Source organism: Lissotriton vulgaris, chromosome 4_1, assembly GCF_964263255.1.
Source record: "Lissotriton vulgaris chromosome 4_1, aLisVul1.2, whole genome shotgun sequence".
In the NCBI taxonomy this organism is placed as follows: Eukaryota; Metazoa; Chordata; class Amphibia; order Caudata; family Salamandridae; genus Lissotriton; species Lissotriton vulgaris.
Window position 1 is genome coordinate 403941619 of NC_141691.1, and position 23281 is coordinate 403964899.

General features: G+C 46.2%; 1 protein-coding gene across 3 annotated transcripts in view; it reads left to right on the forward strand.

The window, feature by feature from the left end:
- Positions 1-23281, forward strand: part of SYTL4 (synaptotagmin like 4) — a 640358-nt gene that overhangs the window by 229707 nt on the left and 387370 nt on the right. For 2 of the 3 annotated variants that reach the window (XM_086918791.1, XM_086918790.1), the window contains exon 2: positions 11671-11708. The exons of the other annotated variant lie outside the window; for it this stretch is intronic. The gene's annotated coding sequence lies outside the window, so the exon portion shown is untranslated. The remainder of the gene's footprint in view (positions 1-11670; positions 11709-23281) is intronic. 3 annotated transcript variants of the gene reach the window in all.

Below are 23281 nucleotides of genomic sequence, written 5' to 3' on the forward strand. Positions count from 1 at the left end.
GAGGCTCAGTTCCACACTTCAAAAAAGGGGAATTCCTTATCCTCTCCCACTTAATAAATGATAACTTTGGTTTTGAAGCAGTTAGTGAAATACGTCTACACTACTTTGAATTGTAATTTAAATCCTCTTTAATGGTAAAGTTGGATTTTAAATAACTATTCTGAAAATTCCACTTTTAGAAAGTTGCCATTTTTCTGCCTAACCGAATGTGCCATTCTGACAGTGTCCAGGGTCATAGAACTGTAAATGCCTCTCATGTGATGATATATATTCCTTCCAGGCACGGGTACAAAAAGGCCTTGGGTGTGGAAAAGGGTATTCCTCCCCTGGGCAGGAAGGCCTGTGGGGATATACTCAGCCCTTCCTCAGCTTTAAAGGATAGCCTGGGGGTTATGCCCACACCTTTCCTTTGTCTGAAGATGCTTGCCCTGTCACTTTCAAATGCAACTTACACCTGGGCTTGTCTGCCCTTTTTCTCCCTAGATAGAGGGGATTCAGACCTAGTGAAAGTGGAAGGTTAGACAAAGGAGTCTTCCCTAACAGTGTTTAAGGGGACACTGGGTGTAAGCGTGGCACCCTCAGAACCTTCCAGCAGAACACTCCTGGACGTATGCAAAAGATTCATAAGCAGGACTACTCTGATATCTGAAGAACAACTGGACCTGCTTGCCTTGAACCCGGGATCCCACAATTAACTTCAATGATCAGTAGGCTGAATTATTTTTGAAGCTGCAGGAACACGCAAAGCTTTTACAGGCCTTCCCTGCAACTGCTCAGCTAACCAGCAGCAACTGGACCTGCCTGGATCCCGCTGCTGGCCTCTGCTGAAGTGCGTACTGACCCATGAGAGGTACCTTTCCAGGTCCCGGACCACTGGCTGGTTTCTGAGTGTACTCCTCCTACTTCAAAACTGCATTAACTGGACTCCAGGTGAAAATCCAGAAGTTGTGGGCTTTTCAGGTCTGTGAATGACCGCCCAGCATCTTCCCCCCCCCATTTTGAAGCTCTGATGGTGACCTGCTGTCCGCGTCCGCAGTAACAGCTTGCGTTTCCCCCAATGCGAGGCTCCGATGACAACCTACACTTTGTATCGGCAAAGCACTCCTCACTATCACCAGCGTGAAGTTTTGCTGAGCCTACTTGTGTGGAACTGAACTGTGAGAGAAAGTAAACCTTCCAATGGGAGGAACTTAGTCCCTGTATCACTCTTAATTGCAGTGGTCCTGAACTTGTGACATTCGCCCAGCCCAGGGCAACCGATTGTGATTGGCACTTTCTACTTCTGGGTGCTATTTCTAACTAAAACTTAAAAAATTCATACCTCTAGTTCTAATTAAAGGATTTTCGTTATTTTTTTATTTTGGGAATATATTTATTTTAATTTTATTCTCAAACAAATAGCAAGATGAAAGGAATATTCTAGTCAATACAGTCGTAGGAGAACCGTCGCATACACTGTTCAGAAGTATAACAGTTATCATACACTTGAGGAAGACTGCGATATAGAATTACAATCTTCCATACAATGCTGCTTCCCCTCACCCTATGCAGGAATTGCCTCTCTTTTCCCACTATCATGCAGGTATTGTTAAAAGTCACATTCTTAACTGCCCCTGTGTTTGGGTAGGCTATTATTGAATTCCATCTCTAAGCCATAGTGCCTCAGCCATGGCGCCCATATCTTAGTGAATTTTTTAGGGCAACCTCTGGCTGTGTATGTTCTTTTTTCTGCTCCCATATAAAGGTCCATACTGGCTCTCGCTTTCCCCCAGTGTTTCGCAATATCTCGTTTTGCCACCATCAATCCCAGATTATATAGTAACAGCTTATACCTAGGGAGATCAACGTACATGGGGATTCTAAGCAACAAATACTTAGGTTCTGTCGTGACGTGTACTCAGAGTATATCATTTAGATCTTTTACTCTCCAAGCCAAGTATCTTTGAATATTCTGATAGTCCCATAACGTGTGTATGAATGTACCTCGCTCTGTATCACAACAGAGACAGTTAGGTGACTCCGCTCTTCTTATTGTGTGCAGTCAGGCCCTGACATAAGAAGCCCTGTGGAGGATTTTGTATTGAATTAACCAAAGCCGCAGTTTAATGTCCACCTCCCAGTCAATGTCTTCCAATGAGCCTGTGGTGTCTTTCTATTTGGAGCGCTGAGCCTTTAAGTCATCCGGGATGTTATTAATTAACGTTCTATAGGTCCATGAGACTGCCTTGAGGCGATTTCTTCTTGCAATAGTCTACCCTTGAGCCGTGCATATTCAGGGACGTCTATCATTGGTGTTTTCCCTGCTCTCCAGGCGTGCTGCTTTTGGAGGTATTTGTACAGCTGCGTGTGCGCTAACTGGTATTCAGACTGTAGTGGCGAGAAAGGGATTAAGTCGCCTTTCAGCAAGAAATCCCCCACATTAGTAAGTCCCACTATATCAAATTTCTGAAATCCACGAAGCTTGGCAACTTCAGGTAGTCTCCTACCTTCCCAGAGTGGCGTCGCCCTCGTTATCTTGTTGTGCCGTTCCATCTGCTACCCGGCCCGCTTCCATGCCTCTATTATCATCCTTTGTGTAGCGGGTACCAGCCCCCTACAGCCTGGACCTCCATAGATGTAGTGCAAATATGTGCGTTTCTGGGACTAGAACCCTCCTAAGGCGTACGTTGGGTGGTGGCACCAAATGTGGCACCACTCATCAATTACAGCGAGTTGCGCTGCTTTATAGTAGGCCTGCATATCTGGTAATGCGATTCCTCCGTTGTACTGACTACTTGCAGCGTCTGGAGTGCCACTATCGGATGACCTCCGTCCCACAGAAGTGTGCAAAATTCCTCATTGATCATAGCAAATATAGCTCTCGGGATTTAATGATATGTGTTCTGCAGGATGTAGAGGAGTCTGGAGAGGGTAATTATTTTATACATGGCCGCTCTGCCAAGTAGTGTTAGAGGCAGACGTTGCCATCGCACCACATCCTCTCGGAATTCCATTACTATCCGCCTAATATTATTCTGCAAGCACTCTGTGTCATTGGTGAAGATGAAGAGTCCTAAGTATTTAAATCCATCTTTGGGGATGGCCAAATATTCTGATAATATGCATGTATCAAGGTTTCCTCACCCCGGGTATAGGCTTGATTTGTCCCAATTAATTCTATACCCTGAATAATCACCATATTCTTTGAACAGGCATAGCATAGATGGAAGGGTCTCATTCTGATTAGTTATGTAGAGCAGGATTTCCTCTGCATACAGAGATATCCGTTCATCTCTAGGACACACATCTTTATCACGAAAACCACTTATCTCTGGATGAGCTCTTATTACACATGCCAGCAGTTCTAGCACCAAGGCAAAAAGTGGTGGGGACAGGGGCAACCCTGCCTGGTCCCTCATTTTATTCGGAAAGCTGCTGATAATGTTTCATTGACTCTGACTTTGGTTATCGGACCACAGTAAAGTAGGTCGACCCACGTTATGAAATTCTGCCCGAAACCAAGCCTCTTTAACACTTGTCTCATGTAGGGCCAATGGACTGTGTCGAAGGCCTTTTCTGCATCTAGAGAAAGAAGCCAATGGCGGGTGGTCCTAGTTTTCACCGTGTCTAGCCAAGTGGCCAGACAACGGAGATTAAAGCTTGTGCTCGCTTAGGCATAGAACCCGATTGGTCGTTGTGAATGAGAGACGTTATTACTGTAAGTAAGCGTTTTGCTAAAATGGAGGCCAGTATCTTGGTTTTGACATTTAACAACGCAATTGGTCAGTAGGACCCACACTTCTAGGTGGTTTCCCTTGCTTATGTACTACCACTATAGTGGCACTGCGGAGGTGAACGGGGAGTTCTCCATCATTGCTGACTGCATTATACAGATTTAAGAGGTGTGGGCCTAACCTGTTAAAGTTTTGTTTAGAGAATTCCACCCTTAGGCCTTTGGAACCAGGGGTTTTACCTGCTTTTTCTCTAGAAATAGTGTCTTGGACTTCTTCTAGAGTAATATCTTTATCTAAAGATTCTCTGTCTTCTTGGGTCATGGGTGGAATATCTATTTGGCCTAGGTAGGCAGCTATTTGCGACTCAGTAGTTATGGGTCTGGCATTGTATAAACTTGCATAATAATGGGTGAATGCTTCCACTATGTTATGTGGTGTGGTATGTTATTCTCCGTTCTCTTGTATCCTGTTCACCCACCAAGTCTCCTTTTCCTTCTTACGCAGCCAGGCCAGTAACTTCCCTGCCCTGTCTCACGACTCAGAGTCGATGGTGCATGGCTTGTATTTGAGTCTGGACCTCTCTTTTCTTCAAAACTCTGAGTTCCCCCCCCTGGTAAGCGCTATTTAACGAAACTGGATTTCATCATCTCCGGTTCTATCTCTTTCTCTAGGTGTGTCAGTTTCCTCTCTAGCGTTTCTATTTGCTCCTCATGCCTGTTCCTCGCTATGGCATCCTGGATTTTGCCTCGGATTACTGCCTTATAGGCCTCGCATAAGGTTGTTGCAGAGGGAACTGTGCCCAAGTTCTCTTTAAAGTAGAGCTCGATTTCCTCCATTATTGCTACTTTAAGCGTTTTATCTTTCAATTCCCAGTTATCGAGGCGCCATTCTGAGCATTGTCCATGTCACCTACCCTCCACCTCAGCGATTCCTCTTACGAGATATTCCACATTTTTTATCTCCCCCACTGGCACCAATAAATAATCAAACCTTGGAAAGATCCTGTGCGCCCCAGAGAAACGGGAGTAGCCACGGGTGAGCGGATATTGGTGACGCCAAAGGTCCTTCCTCCCCAATAGGTTTGCTAACTCAGCCAAATGAGTGGGTTCAAGAGTCCCTGTTATCACAATTGTGCTGTCTAGTCTAGGGTCACTCATGTCATTAAAGTCCCATCCTATTATGTGCTCGGGGGGGGGGGTGTGAGGGGTGGGGGGGCGGGATTCCAAAAGTATTTTAGCCATAGCATCTAACGTCTGTCTCTGAAGCCCAGGTGGAGCGTAGACACTAATTAGCATCAGTTTCCATCGTCCCTATGTTCCCTGGATTGCCACGTAAAACCCAAAGGGATCAGTCCAGGTCCGTGAGGTGTCGAATGGAAATATTTTTTTTGATCAGTATTGTTGGACTTGGCCCTTCTGGCAGATTCACCCCTGAACTTTTTCTTTTTATATGTTACCTGGGGATGGTGATTCTTGGTTTCTGCACACTTTCACTGTGTCCCAGTGGAAAGTGCGTGCGCACTCTGAGTGCGTGTGGTGAGATAGGCCTGCCCTCCCATAGGAATGCATAGGGAATATATGTGTCCCTGGTATTCCTGATGCTTGGGGTGTGCAGGCTCGAGTCTGGTATGTTCGGACTCCTGTGATTAAATGCTGCGCAATGATGTGTGCAGCGTGTTTGTGTCTAATATGGAAGTGCCACTTCTAGAAATGTGCCTGTCTGTGCAGTGAATGTGCTGGCTTGGGATTGGCTGGAGCTGGCTGGTGTGCCAGGCTCCATGAGTCATGATGGGTCTGCCCCGGTGGTGAGTGTTGAGATTAGCATGTGTGATAAGAGGGAGTGGTGCACCTGGGACCTGAATAGGGCTGGGCTTTCCCCACACAATGCTGGCTCCGCCCCCTGTGGTGCGTCTAATGTCCCTAGCCTGGCCAGTGAAAGGAAAGGGTGGTTGAGCACATCACAGTGCTCCAAAACCAGCTGCGACTGGTTTTTCCCCCACCCTGAGACAAAGGAATTCACTGTATAAAAAGGGGCTGTGTCCCCTGACAAAATGTTCTTCTTTCCAACTCGAATCTACCAGGGGCCTTTTGTGTTACTTGCCATTTCTGGGTCCCTGGACTTGATTTACAGCGCTTTGGGGAGTGCTGGACTTTTTATTCCTATGGGCGCACTGTGGTCTGATTTCTTTGGAGGAGGGAGAGCCTGGGGACTGAGCAGCTCGGAGCTGCAGCCCCTGCCTGGGGATTCCCCCCTCTCCTTGTGTGCCCTTCGCAGGTGCCCACCCTGCATTCTGCCCCGTTATTCGTTGTTCCTTTACACGGGTGCCCACCACGCTTCTATGCTTTATTTTTAGTACCGAGGGTGCCCACCCCTCCTTTCTCCCCAAGAATCACTGCCGCGGCCCGAGCCAGGTTAGAAAAATGGCTGTGAAACCGGAAGTCAGCGCCTGGTGCGGTGCAGGACTTCCGCTTGCTTCCAGGAAGTCCCGCCCGCTGCCGCGCTGCGATCGGCTGCCCGGGGCCACCGCGGAGAAGAAGGAAGAGAAGCCGGCCAAGTCATGGCCTCCCGCTGCCTGGGGCTCCCAGGAGTGAGGTAGAGCCCCGGGGCCGCTAGCAACGTTTAGGCCCTGTTCTGTCCCTGTCCTCAGCTGCCCAGCAACTTACATTGCCTCCGAGTTTAGCCTTACTGCTCGTGTCACGTTACCAAGGGGGTGAGCAGGGGTTATCTTGGCGTGTAACTCCCTTGCCCTGACTTAGAGTGGTGGTCTCTGACTGACTTTGGCGCAAGCCGTGGCCAGCCAGAGATCCCATTTCTAACAAGTATTCCAACCCCTCTTTCACCCGAAGAAAAGCCTGAATGCGCTAGTGTAGTGCATGTTCCTCTACCCAGGAAAGTGCAATATGTGCCCATTAGGTGCGTTTCCTGCAGGAAGACTATATCAGGTTTAAGTCTCTTAAGATATTTCGCTAATAACCCTCTCATAATCTTATTCCCCAGTCCATTGACATTATATGTCAATGCTGTGTATCGCCCCTCGCCTATCTTACATGAGTCTTCCTCCGTCCCCTGCTGGAGGGGGTGCATCTTTCCCTGTCTCATGCCCAATTTCTCTGAGCATATTCTGAGCTCCCGCTGTGGAATGGAAAAAGGAAAAAAAAAGAAAAAGAAAAACACAGCCCTTAATTGGCAAACTGTTCCAACTTACTAGTTCCCAAAACCTAAGCCCCCCCTCTACCCCACTCTCCCCTCCTTCCCGTACCCCTCTTCTGAACTGTCAACATGACAACTTATCACAGGTATAGTTTGAGAGGTCTGTTTCCCCACCCTCACCCCTAACTACTGAAGTATCACAAAGTATTAAAAAAAATCATATAAAACTGCATATAGTCCACTCTGCCCAAGGAACTTGGTGTACTAATGTCTGGGGGGGGGGGGGTGGGCCTCGGGAGCCGCTCAGTGGATCTCTTCTCGTGGCTATGCCCCTATTTCAGCCTTTGCCGCCAGCTTTCTTTGACCGCTGTTTGAGAGGGTCTGTGTTTTCAGCTGCTAAATCTAGTCTCTCCAAACAGGTGATTTCCCGTAGGAGTGAGTGGTCACGGCCTGTATCCACCAGGTAGTCTTTATCCAACGCTTCATTGCGAGGGTTGACTTGATGTCCAGGGCTGCTTCTGCTTGTTTTAGATTGAGTCGAATCTCTGTCTGAGTCACAAGTTTGCGCCTTTCCTGTGTTCGTGGGGTCCCCTTTGGAGGTGCCGCTTCACGGATGTTGCACGGTCCAACCAGTCAATTTCTCCTTTTCCCTCCTTGACTTGAAGGGTCTAACCTATTTGGAGTGAGACTTGCCTTGAAAAGGAACTTTTCACTTAGGAAAAAGTAACATATATTGAAATTGCATAGCGCATAGCTTCGCCTTCAGAGAGGCAAATGTGCGTCGCATTTTCTGCACATCTCGTGCGTTATCAGGGAAAATCATTACTTTTGTGTTTTCATATTTGACTTCTCTCGTCTGTCGAGACTCTCAGGATCAGGTTTCTGTCCTGGAAATTTTAGAAAATCGCTCTATCACTGGGGGGGGCGGCCACGGGTGGCGGTATCACAGCTGACATTCTGTTAGCCCTCTCAATTACGAAACAGGGCGAGAATCTTGCAGCAGGAAGATCTCTGGGTCTCGACCCTCTGAACGCCCTGGGAATCCTATAAAATGTAGGTTACTTTTCCTTGCCCTGTTTTCCCCATTGTACACCTTCCATGTCACCTCTTTCATGGCCGCTTTCAGATTGTCTACGTCTGACTTTAGTCCGTGCGACGAGTCTTCTATTTCTGAAATACATGTCTCAGCCTGGATCACCCTGTTAGAAACATTGCGCATACCCTGTCGTAATAGGGTCACTTCCGAGCGAATGTCTGCCATTTTTCCTTAGATTGCCTCTCTGGAAGCCTGAATCGCCTGCAGGACGGTGGCGGTATTTGGTGGTTCTTGGTGTTCACCGTCTAGCTCAGATGTTGAAGGCAGTATTTTCATATATTTCTCCATTTTACCTTGTTTAGAGGTTTTGGATTATGTATCTTTTGCCATTGTGCAACCTGTCTGTTTGGTGGATTGTTACGACTACTTTCTACGGTCACTCTTTGCTTTACTCTAAAGCAGTAGTTGTAGTTGATGAGGCTTCAGTCTACACGTGACCATGCTCTTGTTAATGCCTCCAACCTCCTCTGGCTAATATCTATCCATCATTCCCCATTTCTTTTATAGCAAGGGATTGTCTTTAGAGACACCGGGGTAAGGCACCGGAGCGCGATCACTCGAGCACGTATTCCACCAAAGGAGCGATCACTGTGGTATGGTTCCGCTGGGTATCTGTCTTAAGTTTACTGCTTTATTTATCCGACCAGTGGGGGAATATAAGCTTCATGGATGCCTCTTTTGGTTTCCCGGGCTCATTGCAGTTGCCCTCGTTAAATGGCGGGCAAATTGGGGCGTCTCATTCACCCTGTGCCATTTAGTGTCACTTGCTTGTTTATTTAGTCAGGGTGATTATCTTCCAGCCGGTTTGGGGGCCTGTCCAGAGGGAGAGGGGGAGGCATGAGGGATGTTTAGCAGTCCCGTTGCTTTATAGGATTGAACTGTGTTTTCACTTCCCTCTCCATAGTGGAAGAAATGTGGATCTGTGTCCGCGCTCGTAGATTCCCCAATTTAGCATCTACACTCACCCTCTGGGGCGCAGGAGTCTCTTGCGTGATTTCTGCCTTACACTGGTTGGCACCTCTTGGTCCTCCAGGATGCCACTGGCCGCATCTACCCCCCTCTGGTCACACGCAGTGGAGGAAGGGGAGGGATAGTATGTTGTTGGGCGCTGTAACTCGCGCTCCTCCAGTGATTTGTGCCTCGGGCCTCCTCCGGTGATTTGTGCCTCGGGCCTCCTCCGGTTGCACTCAGCCAGAGTGCGTAGTTGGCGCTCCTCTTCAGCCATTTGTCCGGAGCCTTACCAATCTCCATTGTCTCCCTCCTCCCACATTACAGTGCAGGGTTCTCCTCTCTTCTTCACCAAGAGGGTGGGGAGCGGCTGTTTCAGTGACTGGTACGGCTTCCCTTATGGGATCTACACTTGCCTGGCAGCAGTTGCAGTTTTCCGCCGCTACGGTGCATTCTCATCGTTTCGCCATTTTGTTTGAGAGCGGCCCGTGACCGCGGCCTCTTCGCTCTTTGCCCTGTATGCTAGTCGGGTTGCCTCCCCTCAGTCCAACCGGTTTCGCCACTTCGTTTCGGGAGCCTCTGTACCTATTTGGAGCAGTATAGGCACTGCGAGGGTCAGGATCTTCCTCAGATTTCTTATGGGCTAATGGAGCTCCAGCAGATGTGACTAGCTGGCCATCCTCTTGGCCACGCCCCCGATTTTTGTCATTTTAGTGGCAATTTATTTATTACAATGTAATTCTTTTTTCGAAATTGTTTTGAGACGTTTCTTAAATTGTGTTTTTACTTAAGTCTGAATGCTTTTGTGCTGAGATGCTAGAGGGTTAGGCACAGATGTATTTTTTAGGACTTTTGTGGTTCACCCTGAGAAGAATTATCTATTATCTGAGTGACAAATGCAAAAAGAAAAATTGATGAACAGAATGCAGAACAATGTAATACATTAACCCCAGTACAGAGATCTGGGCCTAAATCCATCGTTTTTTTGCTCAACATGCCATTCCAGTTTGGATCCAGCCATATGCAAATCACTCTTGACCCTGCACCCAATGGGAACAGTCCAGCCCGAGCTGCCAGGCCAGGTCCTCCCTGGACTGGAAACAAGCATCCTAGGACTGGTTTCGGGCTTTCAGCCCTTATCAGCCAGGATAGCTTGACTCCAGTGGCATGGAGAGCACAGGACCAACGTCTGGGCATACCCGTCCCACTCAGGGTGACAAATGCAAAAAGAACAATTGATGGACAGAATGCAGAACAATGTTCTACATTCCCCCCAGTACAGAGATCTGGACCTAAATCCATCGGTTTTTTGCTCATCATGCCATTTCAGTTTGGACCCAGCCTTATTTGTTTTGGTAGCATATTATCAGTGAGGATCTCACACCCCTCGAATAATATAATTTCTTACAATTGGATATCAGACAACAGACTATACTTCAGTCTCTGGCAATTCGAAGCTGCCATGATTGTTCTCAATGGGCTCCTGTTGGTTAAATATATAGATTCTATTCACCATACACAAAGCATACTGGTGCAAGGACCTGAGTTATCGCAAGCAATTTGCAGCTCACTTCATCACACCCAGAGTCCTGGAATCAAACTTGCAAATTTGATTGTACAACAATATTCTTGTTCAAAACGGTGAATGTACTGCCGAAATATAGATCATAAGACACTGGAATGAATTAAAACCATAATTGAGGGCAGACCCAAATGGAACGTGGACTAGCAAACTTCTGATAAACTAAACTGATCAGTTTGGCTTTTTGACTCCATAGGCAGCAATTGAATATTAAGGGTTAGGGGATATTTCCTCATATCATGTAAGCTTTTGAATAGGATGTAACATTTTCAATCACCTATGGTAACATGCCAACATTGCCACAAGGAGAATCACTTTACAGAAGTAAAAATAGCTTCTTTTTTGTGATTGAAAGATTCCACATTGCCAGTTACGGTCTGTGACGTGCATATCCGAACAGTTTTATAATTCCATAAATGATCTCCTTTTATAAAGTCCTAGAATCATGTGCCAGTAAAGGTGTTGATGCAATGAGTATTTTGAGTGTTTTATAGACAAGTAAGGATGTTTTATATAAAAAAAAAGTCTAACTGGTCTCTCGTACCTAAAATATATAAATACATTTGTATTCATTTTTTGTTGCAGTTTTTCTTCTAATCCACAGATAATAAGCCTTCGTCTGCTATACATTTGTGTGCAGGGTTAATGAATCATGCCTGCTTCATTATGCTATTCTTGTAAATACATTAGGGTTAGGCCGTGGATATTTTTAAAAATGTTTACATGGTATGCATCATTTTTTTACAAACTGAAAAACATTCTCATTTTTTTCATTATTCAAAAACCTCTGCCTTTTATTGTTTGAAGATATCTTACAACATGATAGTGACTATACAACCTGCGTGCTTTCCCCAATTTTTATTTAGACACTTTGCTGCGCTGGGTTAGAGGATAATGCTACCAGGGATTGATACTATATTACAACCCATCCATCTAACAATGCTATGTCAGTTATAACCACCGGTCATTCCTATAGAATCTCATCTCAAGACTCTACTATGATCTAAAGAAATATGCAACTTTGGCTGTCATTCACAAGCATTATACCATTTGTTTTATTAGCAGCTGTATAATAGACTGCAATTTAATTGCAATCTCAATATGTATTGAAATTGAGCTGTGCATTGTATCACCTTGTATTACCCACTCTTATTTTGTTCTTTTGATTTCCTCTGTCACAGCACGATGGTCTTGCCAGATAAAGGACTCCGTTTCTGAGGTGAGTACTTGGCTTGGTATGTTTGAGAAGCACTTCTGTTTTTAACTGCTGGCTCTAAAAAGATATGGTGCCTAGTTTTTCTACGTTCTATGCTTTCTGTTTCTTGGACTGGCCACATCCTGAATTGAAGATGAAAGGACTGGACTAGCGAATTGCTGCACACTGATGCCTCATGTATTGATGGTCATCCATCACGTGGTGTCATTGTGCTTTGTTTTTTGTTCTTTGTTTTTTGTTCTTTGTCATGATTTGTTATTATTTTGGGTCTATTTTATAGACTGCTTGAGGTTTCGTAAAAGATGAAATGTATACCCTGTGCCATAACATATCAAAAATGTTAACAAGAAGAAAGTGAAATCATGAATCCCAATTTGTAACAGAAAAGACGATGGCAAATCTAACTGAAAGTGCATATTTATTAGTCCAGTTTAAACGACTTTATTCGGTATAAAACAAACCTTAAAAGCATATATCTATATAAAAGACTTGTAAAAGTGTATCTATAAATAGGCAATGGCAATCATACAATGCATACATTGATTCGCTATACAGTTATGAATACATTCCAGATAAAGTGCTTTTGTACATAAGTGTTTAAAACATACAATACAGCTGTTAATGGAATTTGCTTCCAATCCAGTTTAAAAGAAATGCATCAATTAAAACATAATTATTTCCCGACTATTCTCCTTTGTTTGACAGCAGCAGAAATACATCTGTATACAGAGACACATATGTGATCAATCTGAAGCAATTGTCGATACTATAGAACCTCTCTGCATTTCCTGATGTTTAAAATCTTTCTGAGGGGCTTTAGTATCAACATTCTCTGTTCTTTATACAGCTGATAAGAGAAGAACATGTGCAGTTGAGATTGAGGCGTGACTGGATTGTACGGGCACGATACCAGATCTTTCGCAGTGATCACTTTAGAGGGGTAGGTCACAAAGAAATGGGCCAGACCAAGTCTGAGCCTTAGTAGAAAGAATCCCTGATAGCGTAGCACCTTTAGCAGATATGGCTCAATAGGGGGTGTAGGACAAAAAGGAAATATGCCATCACCCTCTCCTTCCTCTGTTTGCATTCATCTCTCTTTTCAGCTATCTGTTGTAAAAGTTAATTTTTTTTACCAGTGGCCTGATCCGGCGGTCAATACACGTCAGATGTGTGAATAGTTGTACGCCATCTATTGCTCGCAGTTCATTTTTCACATAGATTAGCCATTTAATCTTATGTGCTCCTGACAGATTTAAGCAGTCGATAAATCACTGTTTGTGTCAATGCTGCTTCTGGCCTAGACCAGACTGACCGCCAGATCAGAACAGGTGCTATCCTTACCACATCTCCCTAATATTGCAGTCCTGATTGCTAATGATTTATTATAGAGGGAATGCTAAAGGGGAGGGACCGAAGTCTGCGCAAAAATGTGTTTTCACTGATCTGCAATAGTAAACAGTCGGTGTGCCCCCCTCCTTCCCCAGCGCCATAGGTGGCAATTGCTACAGGTCTGGCTTTGAATATATTAATCGCCGTGTCTGAGGGTATGGACCCCAGTTTAGAGGCAGATTTGAATAGCGACAATAATGGTTGCTCAAACTGTGTGACCCCAACACCTTTCAAGTGCATCCAAGTGCTCCTGCTGTCACATTAGCCCCCCAGATATGAGAATGTTGGGACACATTTAAGTGCAGTACCACCGATATGGAAAGGAGTTAGCCTGCTGCGTGGTTGTCTGCAAACCATGGCATGATATTTAGTTTTTATTCATTGAGAGTCCGAAATCAGACAAAAATGCAGTGGCGGCTGTCGGGAACAGGGGTGGCGCCGTGGTGCAGGGGAGGGGAGTTGAAAAAGAAAGCAACCAATCGTAACCACTTAACTTTCCACTGTCTCTCCGTCGTTCCTTCTTTTCCGGGCAACAAACTAAATATACCGTTTTTGGACCTTGGCTGATAACTTGAAGTAATTGCTAAATTATTGTCCTTTCTCTACCAAAAGTTCAATGTCCAGTTTTTTCTGGTCGTCGTGCACCGGGAGACACTCTCCGAGTTGCCATATAAATCCTTGGTATTACTAGTCCTGCTCAGTTTGATATTTCCCCGTTCCTTCTTCCATATTTCCAGTTTATGGGTTGTGCTCTATCACTAGACTACTAGAGTGTAAATTTACTCAAAATAAGAGTAATTTTCCTAGGCTAGTAGGAGAACGAAGATTCGTTGGGGCTTTTCAGTCTCTAGTGCTGCTACCATTCCATCCCCTGGTCTTATTGGATTCCAGGAGCACTTCCACCTCTTTCTGCAAAATGCACGTTAAATGTACATTTCTCCAAGTTTGAGGTATAAACCACAAATGCTGGTTGACTAGAATGAGTAAACCTCAACAGTTTTCCTAGTTGACGCAAAGGAAACCTTAAATCTCAATTAGTTACTGTTTAGCACTGCTTACTTTCATGATGGTATAGAAGACGCAGATGCTGCTTAATTGGCTTTGTTTACCAAAATTCTGGTGCCAACTACATAACGCTTAGTAATCGCGGATAAGGGATAATCCTAAAAAAATAACGTAAATAGTCCTGATTCATAATACTTTTTCTTTGATTAGTTGCATCTTTTGCCGAACATTGGTTTAACTTGCCCGTGAATTTCCAGGAATAAAATCTGCTGGTTTACAAAGCGGATTCACCAACTATTTTCCGTGGGTATGCTTGCATTGCTCCGGGAATTTAATTAATAATCCACCTTGTCTGGAGTAAGACAACTGCAAACAGAAAACTGTTAATGAATGTGGCCTGGTGTATGTATGTGCTATTTATAGAGGACAAACCGAGCCGATAGGCTGGAAAGTGTTGTGCAAGGTCCACAGCAAAGACATTTACCATGAAATTGGAAAGGTTGCTGGTTTCTAAGAGCAAAAGTAAAGTGGTGACGTGGGTATTGCAATTCAAAGAAATGGAAGAAACAAGAGACTGTAACAAAGTCCTCTTTAACAGTTACCAGCTTGCCTCAAGCCGTAATTTCACAGAACATAAACGTTCTAAGCCTTTTTCCAAAGGGAGATACTATCATACAGGAACATGGGGGAGAAGTAACATTCCAATTGGAAGGGGAAGGATGCAAGGATAATATATTGCTATTTATACCTACTAATATTATAGACTTAACATTATTACACATCAACCTTCCTAAACACAAAAGAGTGAAAATACAGAGCAATCGAAAAGATAGGTGGTTGCGGATTAAGGTTACACGAAAAGCCATAGTACAAGATATACCACTTGATAATACATGTCAGATACAACTCAATCAATCAATCAGAGTACTTGTAAAGCACGCTACTTACCCGTGAGGGTCCCAAGGCGCTGAGGGGAGAGGGGGGGTGCTGCTACTGCTCGAAGAGCCAGGTCTTGAAGAGTCTTCTGAAGGCGAGTAGGTCTTGGGTCTGCCATATATGGGTATGGAGGGTGTTCCAGGTCTTGGTGGCGAGGTAGGAGAAGGATCTGCTGCCGAGGTCGTTCGTTGAATGCGGGGGACAGCGGCGAGGGCGAGGCTGGCGGAGCTGGCGGGTGGGGATGTGGAAGCTGAGTCTGCTGTTCAGGTAGGCTGGTCCGGCGTTGTGGAGTGCTTTTGGCCCGTGGGTGATGAGCTTGAAGGTGATCCTCTTGTCGACGGGGAGCCAGTGTAGGTCTCTCAGGTGGGGGTTGATATGGCTGTGACAGGGGACGTTGACTATCAGTCGGACGGAGGCGTTTTGGATGCATTGTAGTCATTGCAGGTGTTTGGCTGGGATTCCTGCGTAGAGTGCGTTGCCGTAAGGCCTGTGTCACCGTTCTTCTTGTTTCAGTCAGGATCCACTTGTAGATCCTGCGGAGCATGTGAAGGGTGTTTTAGCAGGAGGAGGAGACAGCTTTGACCTGCTTAGACATGGAGAGGGATGAGTCGAGGATGAATCCTCAATTGCGTGCATGGTCGGTGGGTGTTGGTGCTGTTCCCAGTGTGGTCGGCCACCAGGAGTCGTCCCAGGCTGAGGGGATGAGTCCGAGGATGAGGGCCTCCGTCTTGTCCGAGTTCAGCTTCAGACAGCTGCTCCTCATCCAGTCGGTGACAACCTTCATTCCCTCGTGGAGGTTGGCTTTGGTAGTGTGTGGGTCCTGGGTGAGAGAGAGGATAAGCTGGGTGTCGTCGGCGTAGGAGATGATGTTGAGGTCGTGATGGTGGTCCACTTGTGCGAGGGAGGCCATGTAGACATTGAACAGCGTTGGGCTGAGGGATGAGCCCTGGGGGACGCCTCAGATGATGTTGGTGGCTTCGGATCGGATCGGAAGGGTGGGAGGCGGACGCTCTGGGTTCTGCCGGAGAGGAAGGACGTGGTCCGGTCAAGAGCCTTCTCTTGGATTCCAGCTTCTAGGATGGCAAACCGCGTCGAAGGCGGCTGACCGGTCCAGGAGGATGAGGGCTGATGTTTTGCCGTTTTCTAGTTGGCGCCTGATGTCGTCTGTGGCGGCGATGAGGGCTGTCTCAGTGCTGTGGTTTTGTCTGAATCCAGACTGTGACGGGTCCAAGATGTTGTTGTCTTCCAGGTGGCGGGCCAGTTGCTTGTTGCCAGTTGCATGTTGCCAGTTGCATGTTGACAATTTTCTCGATGACCTTTGCTGGGAATGGGAGCAGGGAGATGGGCCGGAATTTCTTGAGGTCCTTGGATTCCGCTTTGGGCTTCTTGAGGAGGGCGTTGATTTCGGCGTGCTTCCACCTTTCTGGGAATGTCGCTGTTTCGAAGGAGATGTTGATGACCTTCCGTAGTTTGGGTGCGATGACTGTGTCTGCTTTGTTGAATACATGGCGTGGGCATGGGTCAGACAGAGATCCTGAGTGGATGGAGTTCATGACCTTGTGTGTCTCGTTGATGTTGGACCAGGAGGTCAGGCGGTTGGCGCTGGTGGTGTTCACAGGGGAGGTGGAGTCTGGCGTAGTCGGGGCGGTCGCGGTGTTGATGCTGTCGTGGATGTCCGCAATCTTGCGGTGGAAGAAGATGGCTAGTGAGTCGCACAGTACTTGTGAGGGGGGGGATGTTGTTGGCGCTGGGGTTGGAGAGTTCCTTTAGGATGCTGAAGAGCTCTTTGCTATTGTGTGCGTTGTTATCCAAGCGTTCTTTAAAGGAGGCTCCCTTGGCTAATCTGATGAGGTGATGAGGTCTGATGAGGTGGTGGTGTCTGCGGGTGGCGTCCTTGTGGGCTGCGTGGTTGTCCGGTGTGCGTTCGTGGAGCCATGTCTTCTCCAGTTTCCGGCATGCGCGTTTAGAGGTCTGGAACTCGTCGGTGAACCAGGTGGCTCTCTTGTTGGCTTGGCTGTTGAAGGGTTTCTTGAGCGGGGCGAGGGTGTTGGCGCAGTCGTCGATCCACTGTCTGAGGATTCGGGCTGCGGCTTCTGGGTTGGTGGGGGGGATCGTGGGTGGGTTCTTGGCAAGGGAGGTGATCAGCTGGTCTTCGGTGACTTTGCTCCAGCAGCGGCGAGGCAGTTGTTGGGTGCGGTGCTGCGTAGTTTGTTTCTTGAAGGTGAAATGGATGCAGCGGTGGTCGGTCCAGTGGAGTTCGGTGGTGTGGTCAAAGGCGACGTGGGTGCTTGTGGAGAAAATGGGATCCAGCGTGTGGCCGGTGGCGTGGGTGGGTGCGGTGACGAGTTGTCTGAGGCCGAGGTTGGCGATCAGGGTGGCGGAGTTGGCGTTGTTGTTGTTCTCGAGGTGGAAGTTCATGTCCCCGAGGAGGATGTAGTCCGTGGAGGCGAATGCGTGGGTGATGGAGTCGCTGAACTGAGCCTGGGGTCCGGGGGGTCTGTAGATGAGTGTTCCTCTGAGGGTGGTGTTGGGGTCGGTGTGGATCAGGAAGTGCAGGTGTTCGGCGATGTTGAGGGTGCTGTTTGCGTCTGTGGCGACCTTGAGGGTGGACTTATGGACAATGGCTATTCCTCCTCCGATTCCGTTGGTGCGATCCCTGCGGGTGATCTTGTAGCTTTCCGGGATGGCTATGGCAATGTCGGGTGCCGAGGAGCCGTTCCACCAGGTCTCGGTCAGGAAAGCCACGTCTGGGGCGGAGGTGTCGAGCAGATCCCAGAGCTCGGCGGCGTGTTTGCGTGAGGAGCGGGTGTTTAGGAGTATGCAGCAGAGGTGGTTGGGTCCAGTCCTTGGAGGTTTGGTGGTTCTGTCGGAGGTGAAGCTACAGGTGTGGCAGGAGAAGGGTCCGTGGGTCCATTTCGGGGTGGCCTGGAAGCAGGTGTGGTTTCGGCTGGTGTTGAGTGCGTGGAGGGTGCTAGCGTCGTAGTGGATTCTGCTGTTGTGGCGTTCGCGGGGTCCAGGGTTTCTGGCGCTGGGTGCGGTCCAGGCACGGACAGGCGCAGGCGGGATTGCCTTAGGCGCGCCGGCTTCTCAGCAACTCATAAGTTATACATAACATCTTAATTTGGCTTGTATTTTGCTAGTTTATCTGTGCTCCAAACTTGACCATTACTCAATCTCACTGCATTGCAATAGACATTTGTTATTTGTTGCGGTGGATAAACTTTGCTCTGTTTGGAATGGTCTTTGGTGGTTCTTACTTGTACCCAATCACAAATCTTCCAATGTTGATCTTGTGCTCCATGGCTATTATCGTACAAACCTTTTTACTTCAGGGGATGTTGGTATATTTTCTTTTGGGTTTTGTTTTCACCTACAAAACCGTTCACCCCCTCCCACCCAGTTGGGATTTGTTTAGTGCTGGGTTCTCTACCTTTTAGTGAAACAAAAGGGGACTCCCCAGTAACCAGTTTGGGTGAGGTGTGATAAGACCATATGCAATCACGCAGGCACTTCTCTAAATCCTGACCATTTACTGAAGCTAATTGTATGTGGTCTCTTAAGATACAGTATGGCCTTTTCACATGGCCATTCGCTTTGGGGCACTGTAAGGCTGTTCTCTAATGTTTTAATATCTTGTAAATCTCTTTATTAGTAGAATAAGTGTTCCATCATCAGATTATAAGCAGCAAAGCAATACGTTAGTCCATCCGTACCCAATTACTAAACTCCGTTCAGAGCTCACGATACGCATGTTGTGGGAGGCGTCATTAAAGGATTGTATGTACATTCACATTGTGGCTTGGCCATACATGTTGAGACTGCATCTTGAGAGGTAGTTACCTGATTTCCTCCCGCATGCCATAATCCGTATGCAGTTGTGCCCTAAAAGCAAATTCCTACTAGATGATTTACACTTTTAAATAAAACACCCCCCCCCCCCCCACCCCCCCCTTAAAACAAAGTACTATAGGCATTTGACAGCTCCTGACGGAGTGGGCGACCCTTCTCAAGTTACAGGGGTGCGTGCATCTGTCTATTGCGTGTAGGCGCAGTCTCGGTCGATGCAGCTTCTCATGCCCCCAACCCACCCGTCCACCACCGGGCACACCTACGCGGGTGAAGCCGGGGCTAATGTGTAATATTTAACATTCGTAATGGGGTGTTGAATTTAATGTAGTGAACCCTCCCGTCACAGGTCAGTGCAGAGCTTGCCATCATAACGTGTCTTCTTTAGTTGTGCCTCAGTAGCTTTGCCAACAAATGCTCTTCAGTTGTCTATATTCCTGTCCCTGCATTTGACCGGCTTCAAAGTGAAGGGGATATTTTCTCTTTTGGCTCATTTATATGAATATAATGTGCCAGTACTTTTCTGAGACAACTTATGTTTTAATCAATCTTTAAATAATGTTCTAATGTAAATGTGAGGTATTTTACAGGTCGCATACTAATAGTCCAGGTTGCCCAAAATTCATAAACAAAAATTATCCTAAAGTATCTTGTAGGTAATGTATTATAAAGTGTGTGATTGTGTGAGGGTGGGTCGTATTTTTTATAGCTCAAATTAACAGTGGGGTGGGGCGTAGGTGGCTCTGGTCTTTTTTTAATGTATTCATTCCTGGCCACTATGTTGCAATTCTATTAGACTCACTGTGTTGGCTAGTAGATTGGCAAGGGAAATAAATGCTATGCCTGCGAGTGAAGGAGCCATTTCTGACTAGATGTATGTTCCCCAAACATCATCCATCAGATTACCATTCATTATTAAGAATATACTTCTTTGTCCCTCTTTTTACTCTTTTCTTATTTATAACTGTTTCCCCTCTGCTCCTTAAGGAAATAAGAGTTTTTACTGTGATTTTATTTCTCAAATATTTAGCGAATTCAGTTTTATTTTGTAAATACGTAAAGCGTTACAAATGGATTGTTCACAATATTTATTATATTACAAATAAGCTAATTACTCAAGTGTCGAATATAAAAAAAAACACCGTTTACGGTATGGGCTATCTCATGCCATCAGTATAACAGATCATTAAATGTAACCCTCTCAAAGAGTTTTTTTACTAGCTATATTAATCCTAAAATAGCATGCATCAATTAAACATAACGGCAAACTAATTAGACAGTCACAGGATGAAATGTGGAGATTACTTATTCACACCACACTGTTATCACATTCCTTCGGGATTTCTCTGATATTTTCGACACCATAAGACCCAGATAAACTGTTGCTGTGTGTCACAAACTTAAACTACATTATTTGCCCTTTAGAATTTAATTGTTTTCCGAGAGCACAGAAATCTATTAAGTAATGTAATGACTGTGTACCGCCAGTGGGCGCGGTTTGTCCTTGTCAGACGGGAATACCCCTCAAATCTGTCACCCCGTAAATGTTTTGCTATTTTTTGGAGAAAATGTTTTTAGAAATGAAAACTATTTGCCAAAGGCTGGGCAGGTGATGGTCAAGGGGGTGAACCAAGGCCGATCTCCTCAATAGCTGAACAGAGCAGCTCCACAGGACGTCGGACATAGTGCTCTGACTCCGCTGTCAGTATAGACATCGGTCAGATAGATAGATAGAGAGGAAATAAGGAAAAAGCAGTTACAGAAGAACGATAAGGGTGGAATGGGTGAGACGTGGGGAAAATGTGCCCAAAGTCCGGCTGGGTAAGTGACGGTTAAGGGGATGAACCAAGGCCGATCTCCTCAATAGCGGAACAGAGCAGCTCCACCGAGCGTCGGACATAATGCTTGGACTCCGCTGTCAGGATAGTGATTAGGTGTACTCAGGGGTTGTCAGAAAAGCGCAGGGGAGTGAGTGCGAGACCATGGTCCATATGAAATCCAGACGTCCTCTTGAGGTCAGGCACAGTCCTGGTAGGTTTATGTAACAAAAAAGTTCAGCCCGGGGAAAGATAGTCACCACTAAGGGTCAGGCACCCATCAGCCACAGCTTCGTGTAAATAGCGGCCCCAGGGTCTTAGACTGGGACTTAAAGGGCTGCTGCTTCTGGACGGGGAAAAGCGCCATGGGGGCTCTACGGTGACTCTCTGCTGCACTTAGTAGGGTGCTGTGCTCTGGCAGCCATTCCAAGGTCAGGCAAGTCATACATAGCCCCTGTCAGTGGCTAATTCAGAAATATGGCCAGCTTCACCAGGATCCCAGTTGCTGCTGCTACAGGCTTGGCAACCCTGCACCGTTATGATGCCTCCCCCTGCTCACCGGTTAGTTTGTGGCCCGCTTCCCGTGCCAAAGTCTGCCATAACCCAGCATCACGGCTCCGACCGCCGAGCGCAGTTCTCTCCTCGAATTAGTCAGCCACTCTCCTCATGCCTCAATAACAATAGTCCCTCGTGCTGCAATAATAACGGAAACACACATGCCCGGTCTTCATTACATATCCCCGCTATAAACAGATCACCGATCTCCACTTTGAATTCACGGCTGCCATTTTAAGGTCAGGCCTCGTCACGAAGGGAGAACCGCAAAGTCTAAGACTATCGCATAATTTTCTTACCGGAAGGTGTATCCGGGCAAATGCTTATGAATCAGGTGCTTGAGTAAACCTTCATGGGCATAGATGTCTTTCAAATGAGCCTTTAAGTCTCTACTCGTGATCCGCCATTTTATGTAGTCGGGGCTCTTCCACTACTTCAGTACCCGTAGCGGGGAAGGGGCACTCCCGCAGCCAGAGGGGAGACATTTCCAACTCAAATGCAGTCAGCCATGGCGGACTGTTGGACTGTTCTTCCGAATTTGGTTGGTAGGCTTTGCGTCGCACTTATGGATTGAAATGGCAGTGCTTAGAAACACCTCAGATTTTAAATTAAATGTACATTTGCACAGCAATGGTTCATAATTTTACATTAAATAGTGTTCTCCAATATTTGGGTCTGTTGTTGCTTTATTTACAGGCTGAAATCTAGAATTGTTGATTTCTGATTTAAGGATCTCAGCGCGGGTGATCTTTTTTTGGCTTTCGAATGATTGTAGGCTGTTCCTAGAGTGGTGCTTTGAACGACAAAGGGGATTTGCAACCTCCCAACCTAACTCTTGTATGTGGGATCTCTAATGTTTTGTAACTACAGAGGGCAAGGAACGGAAGAAGAGGAAGCATTGAAAGAAAGTGGTTGAGGAAGATTGCTTAATGTTGAGAAAAAGGGGCATGGGCAGCCGCGCCTGTGCAGGTTAGGAGACCCGGTGGGCAGACGCTTTGACAGACGACGAGGGAAAATTAATTATTTATTAAATTTCAATTCAAAAAGTCTTTATTGCGATTTTCGTCTTAAAAGACAGGACCGTCAATTAATTAGAAAATGCAATGAAATATTACCATTAATACTCAATAAAAACTGTCTTCACAAGTTAATATAAATACCTGTATTTACAATTTAAGATGCAATTCATTTAGACAGGATTAAATGTATCATACGCACAAGACTTTACACAATCTAAAGTACAGAAAGGGGAAACACATGAAATTCCATTTTCTATCAAATAGTGAACCCCGCAAAATCAGCATATAGCTATTGGAACCCCTCGTTTTTCTCCCTTAAAACCCATGCCCAACTCAGGAACTTAGATACACTTATTACTGCAATATCATTGCAACCAGTTTTCAATAACCTTTTAGCAAACAGCGCAGAGCTCGTTCCCAGGGTTCTACATATTGGTTTGAGCCACATGCATCTGGGTTGTTGATAAGCCGGGCACACATATAGAAAATGATCAGTATCTTCTATGCAGTCCGGGCAGAATGGGCATTTATCACTGGTTCCTAGTAGCTTTTTACATGTAAACTTCCTAAGCAGGAGTGTCTCAACTCTGAATTGATGATAAAGCTCGCAATCTCTGGGTTTCGTTATTTGGTCCCAATAGCTTTCCATGCAGGGTTCATCTTTAAACTCAAAGAACTCTCTAGACAAGGGAGAACTAGACAGGGCGGAGTACCTCCTGGTTTTGATTAGATTCCAGTACGCTGCTCTATATATTTCTTTGGATGGGAAAACCGCCAACTCTGGACTGTCCCATAGATCTCTCATCCCCATATCAATAAGCAGGGATTTCATACCATTCAGCCATGAGATCTTATGCGAACGGTCCAATCCCCTTACTTCTGTCAGACCCCTAGCAAATAGATGTAATTCTGGCGTGATCCAAAGCCTTCTCCAGAATGCCAGGGTCCTATACCGTGTGGTGTCCTCGATTGCTTGGCAACCAAGATCTAAAAGGAGTGGTATACGGGG